Genomic DNA, 16489 nt, shown 5'->3' with positions numbered 1-16489 from the left:
ATATATAGTAGATCAGATTCCTTACAGAGTTAAATATCGAATTTGAATGAGACCTACAGACATTATTTTACGTATGTCAAGAGTATGTAATTATTTTCAACCGGCTTCATCTGCAATCAAGTTCCACAAGATTTTTTGAAGTTTACCTGCAAGTGAATATGACTTGTTAAAGTCTCGAATGGATGCTGTCCCAGGACGTAGCCAGCTGGTATTTTCTTCAGGATTATCATCAGCACAGTTGACATAATTTGGGTAAGTGCATGGGACTTGTCCTTGCTCTAGTGTCGCTGTGAATCTAGAAACCCAGTTGTTCAAATTATGTAAATTTCTAGCAAGCTCAAGTTTACACATTTAGATTGAATCAGCTCCTACTCACAATGTACAATCTATAATAACAATAGTATTTCGAAGTTTATTAGATTTTTATATTGCGATTATAGGATTTTGTCTCCATTTTCATTTGCCTTAAGGGGCACGCCTACGACATAAGGCCCATTATAAAGTAAACGACTGTTTCTACCTTATGATAGAAGGATTTGCTTCAAATTTTTACCATTTATTCTACAACTAATAATGAAAATTCTCTCATGGAGAAATTTAGAAATTCGACCTCAAAGTTAATTTTTTTTTGCAGCTGAGAAAATCATGATGTCACTTTTCAAAAATATGCCAAAAAAAAAAAAAAATAGTTACACTACACTGTAAAAGTTTCACTCAATTTGGCTCAGTCTTCTTGAAGAAAGAAGCACTTAGTTAAGAAAAAAGTTTTGAGAAAACAGTGAAACATAAAAATTTTTTTAGACTTTCAAGCGAATCCTTAGACAATCAGGACATCTTGAGCAAGTTATCCCTATACAGGTATCATTATAACCTATTTTCTCTATAACGCTACTGCTAGAGAGAATGGGATATTTTAATGGGTGACAATTATTTTTGCATGTTATTTTGACTTTTTTTTTTTACATGTATTCTTACAATTTGTTGTTCACAGTGCTGTACAAGCAATGAAAAAAATTGTCAATGTTTATTTACATGTAAAACAGTCCAAAACAGTGTATAACTCACTTGATCCTATCCAGGATTAGCCATACACACTTTATGCTTTTTACAATTTGTCATTCACAGTGCCTCACAAGCAATGAACAAAATTATCCATGAACCAATCTAAATTTTTTACTAGCATTAACACTTCAGGATATGTTTCTTTACACAATGCCATACAAGCGATGAACAAAATTGTCAATAAACCAATCTAAATTTTTTTTCTAGCACTAACGCTTCAGGATATGTTTATTTAGACATAAAACAGTTGAAAATTGTTAATAACTAAAATTCGATAATTCCTCAAAATTTGGGGGTTGGCGTGTCCCTTAAGGGATTGATTTTGTCATTAGATTACAGAGGGCTACAGGATTCGATTACTGGCAAATGTTTTACTGTGAATTTGGATTTCATTATTTGCAAATGATTTGAAGATTTCTCACTGTTAAGGAGAGTTACATTCTCACTGTGAGCAATTAGTCATGATACTTTTGAATTTTTGTATTAGATGATGATACTTTTTCTAATTTTAGCAGAAATTCAGTGCTGAGGCAAGGTCAAGTCCTTTCACAATGGTACAATGGGGGCCTAGCATGTCATCAAACTGCTGTCGAACTACTGGACAAAGGGCTTAGCTTTTCTCAACACTGAATGGAATATACCACCACTTTGGAAATTTGACGAGTTCAGTACCTTAATAAGTTTAATGCTATATTTTTTGTTTTTCACTAAATTTTGCTTGCTTAAATTTGTTTTCCTGTTAGAAACTTAACTTTAAACATAGTCTTAAATGACCTAATAAACTGCTTCATATGTACGTTTTTCTTGTATTTTCCAAATATTCTTACATGTTCTTTATTCATTTATTTGAGTTTTCCACTAGTGAGGCCTGGTGTAAGGGTTGTTTTGTACTTCTGCCCTGATGCTATTGTTTGTTGTGAGATATGTACTTTAAACATGCCTAAGTATTTTTTGTGCCAATCTTGTCAGAAACAGCAGTGTTAGACAGAGATATGTAAATTACCAAGAGCTGAGATATAGATCAGTGGTCTAATTTGACACAGAAGAGATCCTGTAAGCTACTGTAACCTTAAATTCTAGCAGATATGTCATTAGACTCCTCAGCAATCGACAGATCACTGCTGTACCCTACAAGGAGTAAGACGTAAGACGACAATGGCTACTGTGCTAATGTAAACATTTTTGCCTACCATCTCTTTACCTGCCCAGAAAGATGTCAGACTGACCACCCAGGATGCTGCCTCTCATCCCTAGCTGAGACATCTCTTCATTTCTGTGACTAAGCAAGTCAGCTTCAGCATTTGTGCTGCTGTACCTACTGCTTCCATCATGGCTTTCTCCCATGACTTGAGCAGCAATGCCTGTATTGCTGCAGCCACCTGGTTCCTGTGCCACAGCATTGGTCATTCAGGGGTGCAGCTGCCTCCTCAAGCCTCAGACCCCAAAATCATGGAGTGCATTTAGCAGTAGATTACTTCAGCAGTTCAAGCACAACTCTGGTCTAACCTACATTAGACTCGGGAGCCCATGGCCTCAGAGCCAGCCAGCCAGCCAACTACCACTCCAATGAAGTGCCTCCTTGGTGGATGTGACGGTGGTGGCCTCTACTGACATTCTAGGTCAAGTGGTCTCTTCTCTGAACAGGGCCACTTCTTTGCTAGTGAGAGTGGGTTTTCCTTGAGCTCAGAATAGTTCTTTGGCCCACAACAAGAACCTATCAGCCAGTGCAGCCTCATTCTAGATGATCACTGCTAATAACCACCAGCCATCAAAAATTTTGAAAAAACAAGAGTAGACTGATCCAGGTGCTTGGAGCTTTCCAGAACTGGTTACAGCTCAAACTGCCTTCATGACAGGTTTCTTTTCAGGAAGGACAAGAATGAAGGATTTAAATCCTCTAAATTTGGCTGGATTTTGGGGACAGGCTTGCCTGGAAGACAAAGAACGAACCCATTCTAGATAAAGTTGCAGCAACCATTCAAGAAAAGGAACAGCAGACAAAACAACAAGACCAGGACAAATGCCAGCTCCCTTTTGGCAGACTGGGTCTTGGAGTTAGGTTGCCAATCAAAAATTCTACCAGACCTGAGTTCTTCATGAGACTTACCTTCCCTCTAGAGTTCAAGGATGCCTTTGACTACAATGGCAGCATCTCTGTCAGAGCACACAGTCCTGTTAGCATCAACCAAGCAAGTCTATCTGATATTGCTAGTAGAGAATTCTAAAACTGGTGGAGGGTCTCAGACCCTGCAGGAAGAATCCTCCCTTGGGGAGGTCCTTGACTAGGCATCTCCCCTGTGGACCTTTGCTAGCTCCTGACCATTAATCCATTGGACACAGTCCTCTTTTCTAAAGAACTAGTAAGCGAGCTGGAATATAAACTAACATGGCTGCAAGGGTAGTGATCTACAACAGGTGGTCTTCCACTCAGCCTCCTCCATGAATCTGTCAAGTGAAGCTCACAACATAAAATGTGCCCCCTTTAAATTGAAATCAATTATGCCCTACAGTCAAAATAACGCCGGTTACAGTATTATGTGTTTACCTTCCTAATATTGCTCTGGTGGGGCCAGGTAGAAAAGGCAGAGTTGTCAGATCTATGGGTAAGTAAGGCCCTTCAAATGCTTCCCACAGAGATAATCTTTAGGAAGATTTGCTTAAGACCCTGGGAGTAAAGGAAAATGATTTGCTTCTTACTTGTTTACTTATTTTTTTATCTTATTTTCATTCCCAATCCTATTTACTCCTCCTTCATTCTCTTTCTATAATTATAGATGTGCTGAATGGCCTGTTGGCTCCAGTGTTTGGCCTTGGGCCATAAATTTATAAATCAATCTATTAAGACATTGGGGATTAACTATCTTGTTTTGTTTGGTTCATTTAATAAGAAAAGACATCCATTCATTCCTAATATATTCTTTCTGCATATTTTTAGATGTGGATCTTAGTTTAACACTAAGTTTGTGATATACAGTATATATATATATATCACAAACTTAGTGTTAAACTAAGATCACATCTAAAAAATATGCAGAAAGAATATATTAGAATGAATGGATGTCTTTTCTTATTAAATGAACCAAACAAAACAAGATAGTTAATCCCCAATGTCTTAATAGATTGATTTATAAATTTATGGCCCAACTGGGCCAAACACTGGAGCCAACAGGCCATTCAGCACATCTATAATTATAGAAAGAGAATGAAGGAGGAACTAGTTTTAAATTAGGATTGGGAATGAAAATATAAGATAAAAAATATATAAGTAAACAAGTAAGAAGCAAATCCTTTATATATATTTACTCCCAGGGTCTTAAATTAAAAATGATGTGAACTTTTCATATCATTGTAGCCCTTGATGCATTAAAACTGATTTTTTCTATTTGTGAAAACAAAAAACAATAAATCCAATGAAGAGGTCAATAGGGGTTCTGGTATTCAGTGGAAAATGGGCTCAGGTAACAGGTCTCAGAGGATACAAGTTAATCTTAAATTTGATTTAAGTATGGTACGTGTGGTCAGTTGCGACCTGACGAAAATGAGTCTTCCCAAATATATAATTTTTTTTATCAGTCTTTTTATTAATGGTTAAACATCTTTAAACACACTTCTTATCTTTTGAAGGAAAACAAAAAGGATGTTAACAATTATGTTTATTTTTTATCAATACATGAATCACTAACCTTCTTCAAAGCTTACGCGCACAAAAATATACACACAAAAAGTTAAGTATACCTTAGTTTAACCAGACCACTGAGCTGATTAACAGCTCTCCTAGGGCTGGCCCGAAGGATTAGACTTATTTTACATGGCTAAGAACCAATTGGTTACCTAGCAACGGGACCTACAGCTTATTGTGGAATCCGAACCACATTATAGCAAGAAATGAATTTCTATCACTAGAAATAAATTCCTCTAATTCTTCATTGGCCGGCCGGAGACTCGAACTCAGGCCTAGCAAAGTGCCAGCCGAGAACTCCACCGACTCGTCCAACGAGGAACTGCAACACACACACACACACACACACACACACAATTCAGCCATAACTTTCCTAATACAGTGTCTATTAAATTTTATTTCTTAAAGTATCAAGAAAAATTATATCAAAGCCATGCTCATAATAACACACACACACACACACACACACACACACACACACATTACTTGGACATAAAAACATTGGTATTATGAAGAGTCATTGTCGTCGTCAGAGGAGTTGAAGTCAGTAATAAATGAGTTGATGAATTTATCCATGGCAATATCCTTCTTTGCATCTTCATGTTGCAAAGCCTCAGCATGTTTAACAGCTTTAGTCCAGTTTTCTACCATTATCAAGTGATTCCTGCAGTAATCCCTTCAAATCTGTCATAATGAAATTATTTCTTCTTGCATCTTAGTTCTACACTTGGCCCCATATAAGTTCAATCGGATTGTACTGACAGTAATAGAGCAGAAGACGAATCACTTTATGGCCATACTCTGCTGCAATCTTGTCAGTCACATACTTGTTTTCTACGTTCCACGTGCGCATTCTCACCATTTGTAACACTTCACTCTTTAGCAAAAGTTCTTCAGAATTCTCCCCATTTCTGATGAGTCATTCTGTAATAGTAGCTTTTTTAGATGACACTGTCGGCAGATTGTCTATTTTTACGGAGTGGTAGGTGGCATTATCCATAACTATAACAGACGATGCAGGAATGTTGGGAATAAGTTGTGTGCGGAACCACTTTTTGAACACACTGCCATTCATCTGATGATGATAATTGCCATCGTTTTTAGCATGGAATGTCAACTGTACGTTCGGAACAAAGCCGTATTTGGAGCCTACATGTATAACAATAAAGCAGCCCCCTTTCCCTGTTGGTTGTTTAACCCCTTTAGGGGAGGCTAATTATATAAAATGCACACCACCAGACAAGACAATTTTAAGGTTGGCCAATTTAAGAAAAAACACATCAATGGAAAGAGGAAGATATGCAAATGCACATGGTGTAAGAAAAGAAATTCTAAAAAATTTTCCCTGTCTTCCAGAGGAAGTTGAAGGCGACTGTTTACAACCCTGTGTGGGGCCTATTTTACAAAACACTTGTAAATTTTACCAAGTTATACATGTTTTTTCTAATAATTTACTTTATTTCATTTTGTAAAATCATAATTACCACTCACACAATATCATAACAGATAAGAACTAAAATCAGTAACAAATTCTGAGCATATCTTTTGTTAAAATATTTATGTAAATTTACTCAGATCAGGAAGTGCAGTAACTTTTTTTGATTTACTCATATTTTTTCTAACATTTCTTTGCAAAATTACAACTATAACTAACATCATATCATAAAAGATAAAAACTAAAACCAACAGTAATCCCTGGGTATATTTATGAACAAATAAATAAAAAGATGTCATGGCAGAGAGAAGAGCAAGACATTCCCCCTCAAGTCAAGAACAATACTGAAGTTCCCAAGATGCCCACGATCGAGCTGAGCTGAATTCTCTAGTTGCCACAATTCATTTATGGGCCACTGAAGTATTGGAAACTCTTTCCCACTCGATACAGACAAATCGTATGGTGTGTAAAATTAATCCTCCTCAGAGGGGATCTGTCCACCACCCAAAACCTGTTTTAGGTCCTCTATTGAGGGGATCCGTCCATTAAGGGTTAAGGTCTGTTGCTTTCAAGAAGCTGGTATCTGTCCAGCATTTACCGACACTGTAATTTTGATTCACCCAGGTTTCGTCTAAGTATATAATTGGACGTTCTTTATTTTTTGCAACACTTTTTTTTTTTTATTGTCCACAAAGACAGAATAATCTCTCGCCCCATTAAGAACTGTCAACCATTCAATTTTGCATAGCAAAAACCAATTTTTCTGATCACTCTTTGAAGACGCTCTACTTCCACTAAAACCAGTATTTTCTTTCATTGCTACAAACACTTTGTTGAGAGTAGGAATTTCCTTCCGATCGTAGAAGCCAAGAATTTTTCACCGCAGAACATTTTTATCAAAATCATCGAAGTCAGTCACAGGGCACACTTTGTCTTTTTTTTTTTTATGAAACACTGGAGATTCAACTATATTTTCCATCTCTCTTGCTTCCTTAAGTCTATAACTAATTATGTCTGAAACTTTTTTTGCTTCAGATGTTCTTTGGATAGCCTTCAAAACAGTTACAGGACCTCCTTGATGTTTTTCTAAAATGAAGTGCTTCAGGAAATTATAAACTATTTCCTTGGCGGCAGGTGGTAGGTGAAGGTGTTTGTGGGAGTCACTTGGGCTGCCCATACTTATCACAGCGGCTGATCTAGACGAGCATCCCTTAATGATACTGACTGCGACATTTTAAATCCTCTCAAGAATTACAGGACCCCTAAACTCAGGTCTGACAATGCTGGGCAACAAATATGCCACTTCTTCATTTTTATTAATGAAACTCAGGTTTTAAGCAAGAATATACAAAATAAAACATTCACAATATCTGTTGGAAACAAAGCACTACGGTACATTTAAAAAAATGAAAACTATTTCAACAGACTCCACGAAGCTAATATGGTTACCGTAACATAAAAATTGTTAATGTATGATATCTGTACCAGCCACACCACAGCTTTCTTAGAAAGGTAAACAAACTATAGTAGAGAAAACCTTCTCAACATGCTTGACAGTCACATTCTTCCAACAGAGGAAGTCCCAAGCACTCTTTTAATCAAGAGTGGGCAAGAACTCCCTTGAAGTCCCCTGGTAGAGTTGAAAGATGAGGCCAGCCCTCCGCCTTTCCTCCTCTCCCTCCAGTAGCATTTTTCTGCAGCAAAAATGGAAACCTTGGCAGGACACTGAGGCCAAGCCCTTGGCGGTAGAAGTACAGGTTGACCATCACTAATCCGGCAATCAGTAGTCCGGAACAATCAGTAATCCGGCATAAATTTCGGCTAGAGTAATTTCTAATGTTTCCGCACTAATTTTCAAATTTATTCGGGTCGCTGCGCTAACTCGCTCGCCGGCCGCTCCGATTTGGTGGCGCAGTGTGCTGCGTCAACAAACTGGTAGCCTAGCCTATATTATACTGAACTCTATTCACATATTAACAGTATTATATATAAACATCAACATAACGAATGTGCATCTTTTTCATGGATCTTTTAAAAAGTTATGCTTTACTACATTGTTTCTAATTGCGTATATTCTCATATTGCTTTTGTATTATAAACTGCGATCAAAGTTATGTTTTGGGAATCGATGTCGCGGTGTTTATTTCGCCGCATTTAATTAAGTTGAAAGCGCTTTTCTTGCTTCTAGTTAGCGTAAATGAATATGGATACTTTATTTATTTGGGACATAGATATTTTTCGTTATACGACATGTTTTTAAGTCGAAATATAACTTAAATACGTCTCATTGTGAAATTAATTCAGCTATTTTTTTCGTTAATATACGACGTTCGCGGGAATCGCGGCTGGCCATTTTGAGGGCATGTTTGTTTTGTGTAAAAAAAAAAAAATAAAGATTCCGTTCGCTATTTTCTCTTGATTTCATCATAATACGAGCTTACGTATTTATCTTTTATCGGCATGAAAACAGTAGTAATTTGTATTCTTTCATGACCAGTAGTTTTGATTAAAATACATTCTCTCCAGTTTTATTTACGTCGAGTTTCATCTGTGTTGCCGATGCACAATAATTTATACCCATTAGCAGCCTGAACGTTGTTTTCTCAGCTTTAGCTACAAGTTACAGCTTGAAGTTACTGTAGCAGTATATTTCCCTGCCGATCTTTTCTCCAAAGCGAATACGGGTATAGTGTAAAAAGTATATCAGTCCTATTGTACAGTATTTGACGTCATTTGCAACATAACTACAGTAATTGTGTATTACCGTACGATGGTTGAAATACAAGCATAACAGTTGTTACCCGATACGATTATTAGCAAAACAACAGTTTCCCGTTCGGTTGTTTATGGCTGTACGCATTTACGCAAGAGTATAGCATTTTACTAACAATAATTTTATCATTCTCTTTTACTGTTTTAACTAGCAGATGGAATAAAGAGATGGAGGAAAAGAAGCTTTCCTATTGTAAGTTGGTCTCTCTCGCTGCCTGATTGTACCTGCTGCCTGCGCGAAATCTAAAAATATTTCCTAAATATTTTCGTACCGGTATTAATTGCTAACCCCATCGTAAACTCAAAATATCATAAGTCGAATTATCGTAACTCGAGCACTACCTGTATTTGATAACTGTCTTTTCTTTATTAACCAACTTGTACTGATTTATGGGATATTTTAATTCTAAGATGAGGTGCTTAGCTACTAGGTTTTGTGTATTCTAGCCTATTAAATGGCTAATCCGGCACCCTCCAGGTCCCAATGATGCCAGATTAATGATGGTCAACCTGTACTACAAAAAGATTATTGCTTTCCCTTCTTGGGGACAACCTCTCACCTCTCTCCTTTACTAATCAAGTTCAACTCTCAAGTGCAGGGGCCATAAATAAAAAGATCCAGTTCATGCTGAAGAAGGGAGCCAAGAAGTAGTTACTGAAGTGTTGCTGGGGTTCTATAGCAAGCCATTCACAGTCCTGAAAATCTAGAGATGAAGGTGACCAATAATAGACATAAGTTGTCTAAAAAAGTTTAAGAGGGTCACTCCCTTCAGGATGAAGATAATGGATTCAGTATGGAGATCCATCTAGAAGGGGGACTTTTTAGCATCTCTGATCTCAAGGACTCATACTTCCACCAATGATCCATCTGCCTCCATGAAATATATGCATTTCACCTGGCTGTACAAAGAATAGCAGTTTAAGGTCCTGTGCTTCAGGCTGGCAACAGTACCAAGTCCCTACAAGGTTGTTGGCAGCAGTGGCATTTTGAGCTCACATGATGGCTATCTAGCGTTGCTGTTACCTGACAAATCTTACCACTGAGATCAGAACAGACAGTTACCTTACTGAGCCTTTACTGCTGTCCTGGCCTCCAGGTCAATATGGGGAAATCACATCAGACCTCATCCACAGAAGCAACATGGCTGGGCATAAATATCAATACAGCACTATCAAGAAGGAAGCACAGTCCCTCAGAGGCTAGAATTCAATGGTTACAGCCCAACTTATAACCATTTTCAAAGGGCACTTTTCCGATAGCAGAGTGGCAAGTGGCAAAAGGGCATCTGGACTTCCTGAGGAAGTTGGTTCCCTTAAAAAGTTTCATAATTCAATTTTACCAACTTCAGCTTGCAGGATTCTGGAAGCCAGGGTCCATACCAGAAGACATCCCAGTCCCAGTAACATAGGAAATGATAATGAACAGCCTGTCGTGGAGAGAGAAGAGGAACCTGAAGCTGGAGGAACCAGAGGAATTCTTATTCATGGACATTTCCAACCAAGGCCGGAGGCTCACTCATTAGTCTATGGCCAGAGGATGAACATCAGAGAGGTAACTTCCTGGAGCTGCAGGTGATTTTCTTGGGTCTCCATGCATTCATGTAGTCATTGGAAGGTGGAAATGGCCTAATGTTCAACAAAAATACCTGGCATACTCAGAAACACGGACTCATTCTGAGGATCATTGCTACCTATTAGGAGAGATCTTCAAGACAAAAGATCATGATTACATCCAATGTTCATTATGGGTCAAAAAGTCATTGCCAACTCACTAAGTATAAAAATGTTCATTCTGGGTCAAAAAGTCACTGCTAACTCGCTAAGTATAACACAAGATTTTCCCATCAGAATGGTCTGCTAATGTGGACCAAGTCTGCAACACTTTGAATAACAAACTGCCTCTGTACAGGTCCACACAGTTCAAACTCGGGCCATGGGCCACAAATGTAATCCTCCAATTATGGGGACAACCTAGAGCTCCAGATGTTTCTTCCATTGAGCATAATTTGCCAAGATTTTGTGAAGTTCAAGGAATCAAGAAATATGATCCCCACTCCCACACTATGGCCTTAACCAAACCTTTTGGAGGAAGAAGACAACCCCCCTCAGAGAGAGAGAGAGAGAGAGAGAGAGAGAGAGAGAGAGAGAGAGAGAGAGAGAGAGAGAGAGAGAGAGAGAGAGAGAGAGAGAGAGAGAGAGAGAGAGAGAGAGAGGACTTCATCAGGGAAAAATGGAAAGTTTGTAGCTTGGAGGTTAATACAGAGAATGAAATGCTCCTGCACTCAATTCCCAAATCGAAGATTTCTTTATCTTCCTACGATAAGATGGGAAGTTGTCTTTGTCTGACGATAAGAAGGGAGGTTGTCTTTGTCTGGCATTAATGGACAAGCTCAGCCACCTCAAGAGTATGTACTACTGAGTCAAGTTGTGGATTTGGGTATAAGTAAGGATGTATAAAGACTTGATTTGCATTTTCAAGAAAGCTGTTCCATGGACTACAAAGTTTTTTATAAACCTCTTAAAATCCCTGCAATCAACTAACCCCACAACAGCATAAATCTTCCCAAATCATGCTCTGACCAAGATAGAAAACTCAAGTTTTTTAAGACTCAGCTGGAATCAACAACCTTAAGGAGAACAAAGACCTAGCCTCTATCAAATCCGCATCCTCACACAAGTGAGGATAAAGGGAAGCACAGCAAATATGAACCATTCAAACATGGAAGACAAGTCCTCTAAATCAAGTTCCTCATCTCCAAGGGCAGCAGAGTGAACTGGAGTGGCAGGAGCTGACTCCTCAAACGAAAACCAAAGGCAACACAAAGAGAAGGTGCCAGAAGGAGTGTCCTCTTATGGTGTTGTTTCAGATACATTGTGAGATGGCATAGAAAGTGATAACACCCTAGCACCTGCTCTTGATATGCCAAGAAACAGCTGAAAAAGATAACTTAACACATTAAATATAAAGAGTGCACCTTCATGTTGCACCACACTAGAAGCACCAACAGGCAGTAGAGCAAACTGTGACAAAACACCACTCATCATGCAAGGCTGGGAGGGCAGTTGGAATGAGGGGAAATGGTGGGACAGCAATAGCGGACATGACTTCCTTACTCATAACTGTCTCCCGGACAAAATGTTGTCAATTTAGAAGAAACCACAGCCAATAGGGGTATTTAAACGGCATCTTGTTTGGATTCAACTGAGGCACCTGCTAATAATGCAGAAGCCAAAAAAGAACAGAGATGGTGGAAGAGGAGCCACAAACAGCAAATGCTAGAGACAGTACAGGTAGAAGAAATAGATTACAAGGAGAAAAGGAGTGGAACAGAGTGAGACTTATGTACAGACACTAATCAAAAATGTTTGATATACTAAACAATATTACCATTAGAAGTGGAACAAAAAAAAAAAAAGGACTGACATACAATCATTGTTATTCTCAAATTATGAATGAAGACTAAGCTACCTTTCTACCATTTGAATCTGATGATGTTGATAACTGGTGCAAAAATTTACACCTTCCAAAATGATCTTTTGGCAAGCAAGCCAAACACCTAACTGATCAAGATGGATGAAAGGCAGGTGTCAGGGAGAACAGAACAACCTCGCCCCAAGAACTGATCCCTGGCAATGGTCTTCCAACTGTCGCAGGGGAATCCTAAGCTTGGGTTACAGACAGATAGGGCCACCAACACCTTTCCTCTCAAAGGGGACTGCAAAAAAGAGCACACACCATGAGGAAAAGTGGACTGGTTTCTCAAGACCTTAATTTAGTCAAACACCTAACACTTTCTAAAGATTAACCCTTTAACGCCAAAGCCCTATTTTCAAAAACGTCTCCCGTATGCCGGCGGCCTCTGAGAGGTAGCGCCAAAGCGGAAAAAAAGTTTTTTTTTTTTAAATCACAGTGCGCTTAGTTTTTAAGATTAAGAGTTCATTTTTGGCTCCTTTTTTTCCCATTGCCTAAAGTTTAGTATGCAATCATCAGAAATGATAAAAAATATCATTATCATATATAAATATTGGAATACATGACAGTGAAAAAAAAAAACTTGTATATAATTGTATACAAATTGCGCTGTAAGCAAAACGGTTAAAGCTAATGAGTTAATTTTTCTTAGCTGTATTGTACACTAAATTGCGATGATTTTGGTATATAACAGATTGTAAAACGATTAAAGCAACACAGAGAAAATATTATCACAAAATGATGCATGAATTCGTAACGCGCGGACGTAAAAAAACGTTTTTTTCAAAAATTCACCATAAATCGAAATATTATGCTAGAGACTTTCCAACTGTTCCAAAATGAAGGAAATTGATTGAATATTACTAGGCTGTAAGTTTTTTAGCTTACAATTGCATTTTTGAACCATTTCGATCAAGTTAAAGTTGACCGAAGGTTGATTTTTTCTATTTATCGTTATTTCGATGTAAATATTAAAAAACTGTGAAGAGCTAAAGGAATGATTTATTTTTTGTTGTATTCTACATGGCATTGCGCACATTTTGATGTATAACACTTTATGTAATGAATAATATGAAACGGCGAAAAAATTACGACAAGCTGACGCAGGAAATGACAGGATTTTCAGCGGAGTCCGCGCGCGCGGAGCGGAGGAAATTATTTTTTTCAAAATTTCACCAAAAATCTAAATATTGTGCTAGAGACTTTCCGTTTGTTGCAAAATGAAGGTAAGTGATTGATTGTTACTTGAATGTAATAATTATGGCTTATGGATGCGTTTTTTTATCATTTTGATCGAGTCAAAGTTAACCAAACATTAAAATTTTGTCAGTTATCGTTATTTCGGTGTAAATATTAAAAAACTGTGAAGAGCTAAAGGAATGTTTTATTTTTGGTTGTATTCTACATGAAATTGTGCACATTTTGATGTATAACACTTTATGTAACGAATAATATGAAACGGCGAAAAAATTACGGCAAGCTGACGCGGGAATTGCTAGGATTTTCAGCGGAGTCCACCCGAGCGGAGCGGAGAAAATTTTTTTTCAAAAATTCACCAAAAATCTAAATATTGTGTTAGAGACTTTCCGTTTGTTGCAAAATGAAGGTAAGTGATTGATTGTTACTCGAATGTAATCATTATGGCTTACGGATGCGTTTTTTTATCATTTCGATCGAGTCAAAGTTGACCGAACGTTAAAATTTTGTCAGTTATCGTTATTTCGGTGTAAATATTAAAAAACTGTGAAGAGCTAAAGGAATGTTTTATTTTTGGTTGTATTCTACATGAATTTGCGCACATTTTGATGTATAACACTTTATGTAACGAATAATATGAAACGGCGAAAAAATTACGGCAAGCTGACGCAGGAAATGACAGGATTTTCAGCGGAGTCCGCCCGCGCGGAGCGGAGAAAAATTTTTTTTTCAAAAATTCACCAAAAATCTAAATAATGTGCTAGAGACTTTCCGTTTGTTGCAAAATGAAAGTAAGTGATTGATTGTTACTCGAATGTAATCATTATGGCTTACGGATGCGTTTTTCGATCATTTCGATCGAGTCAAAGTTGACCGAAGGTTGATTTTTTTCTATTTATCGTTATTTCGATGTAAATATAAAAAACTGTGACGAGCTAAAGGAATGATATATTTTTTGTTGTATTCTACATGAAATTGCACACATTTTGATGTATAACACTTTATGTAACGAATAATATGAAATGGCGAAAAAATTACGGCAAGCAGACGCAAGAAATGACAGGATTTTCAGCGGAGTCCGCGTGCGCGGAGCGGAGAAAAATTTTTTTCTCAAAAATTCACCAAAAATCTAAGTAATGTGCTAGAGACTTTCTGTCTGTTGCAAAATGAAGGTAAGTGATTTATTGTTACTCTAATGTAATAATTATGGCTTACGGATGCGTTTTTCGATCATTTCGATCGAGTCAAAGTTGACCGAATGTTAAAATTTTGTCAGTTATCGTGATTTCGGCGAAAATATTAAAAAACTGTGAAGAGCTAAAGGAATGATTTATTTTTTGTTGTATTCTACATGAAATTGCGCACATTTTGTTATATAACACTTTATGTAACGAATAATATGAAACGGCGAAAAGATTACGGCAAGCAGACGCAAGAAATGACAGGATTTTCAGCGAAGGAAAATTTTTTTTTCAAAAATTTACGGATGCCCCTCAGGACACCCCGATGCTTCCTAGGGGTCTTAAAAGGCACGGGATGTGGTCCTTGGTCGGATTCGGTCACACATGGGCGAACAACACGGCGCTGAGAAGCTGGGTCACTTTGGCTACTGGGTCCTTCTCCAGCAACCCAGTCTAAAACTCGTCTCACACGCTCACTACCGACAGGCAGTATGCGCCTTTCACGGTCCTGACGGCTTTGTGACATCTCTGCAAACGTCCTGTTACAACACGAATGCGCAAACACTCGCCAAAGTTCTGCAAAACACGGATGGGTCAAAAAATCGCTCCCACAAGGTCCGACGCTGATGCTATCTGGTGCGAGAAGGAGGGAATTCGCGCATGCGCATCTGGGTGACGCTTATAAACAAAACAACAGCTTGATCTGTGAACTCCCAGCATCCCTCAAGGTGCGTGATTTGAAATCTTCCGCAAACTAGGCCTATAATTATTTTTCCGCGAATATTTAAAAAAAGCATTTTCAGTCGACGTTTGCAACGTCCACTCGGCATTCGACAGACAATTTTTGACGACGTTTAAAACGTCCAACAGGCGTTTAAGGGTTAACATCTTGTCTAGTTTTAGAATACATTTTTCCTGAACAAAAGGGGAGCAGAAAGTGGAGTTGAGGTTGTAAGATTATGTCTAGGCAGAGAAGGAGGTATCAGAGAGTATGGGACAGAGGAGGGTAATTAGGAGATGAATGAGCTGACAATGAAACAGGAAGAGAAGTCAAGGGTCTTTTTACTCAATACTGACTTTTTCCCCTTCCTGTGTAAAAGGAATTATAATTCATCAAATCATTTCCTACTCTTCATATCTCGTTGACATCACACTCCTCACCCCTACAACCAGCACAAACTGTGCCTATGTAACACTACAGAATACAGTGCGTATATAATACAATGGAATACAATCAGTTATAGACATCTGGAGTAAATAAAACAAAACAAAAAAGTCAACACCCTGAAACAGGCAACAGCAACTAGCAAATCACCAATTACCATCCTTGGCAAAAAAGCAAGAATTCCGACGAGCTAAATTATTCACACAACACCTGATGGAGAACAGGTGAACGATACAGTCATCCAGGGCAACCTAGCTATCATCATCATCTCTCATTCTGAATGCTTACCGCAAACCCCCCCCCCAGGCAACATAGATATAGCTATCTTTAACAGTAAGAGAGTCATCCAAAATTACCTATTCTAGCAAAATACACTGAAAGAACTTGATAATAGCAACAAATAAAATTAATGATGATCCTGAGCATATGTCAAAATGAGGAAGAGTAAGGCAGTCACTGAAGTATTCTAAATAAGAAAACTGCTTGAGAAAACAAAGTATCATAATGAACTTCAGCTCCCCCCCCC

The 16489-nt window shown here is 38.0% G+C and overlaps 1 protein-coding gene across 6 annotated transcripts in view; it reads right to left on the bottom strand.

Moving 5' to 3' along the window:
* Nucleotides 1–16489, bottom strand: part of ida (anaphase promoting complex subunit 5 ida) — a 202497-nt gene that overhangs the window by 143047 nt on the left and 42961 nt on the right. The window lies entirely within an intron of this gene.

The sequence above is a fragment of the Macrobrachium rosenbergii genome, chromosome 4, assembly GCF_040412425.1.
Source record: "Macrobrachium rosenbergii isolate ZJJX-2024 chromosome 4, ASM4041242v1, whole genome shotgun sequence".
NCBI classification, from domain to species: domain Eukaryota; kingdom Metazoa; phylum Arthropoda; class Malacostraca; order Decapoda; family Palaemonidae; genus Macrobrachium; species Macrobrachium rosenbergii.
This window is presented reverse-complemented; position numbering and strand designations above follow the sequence as displayed.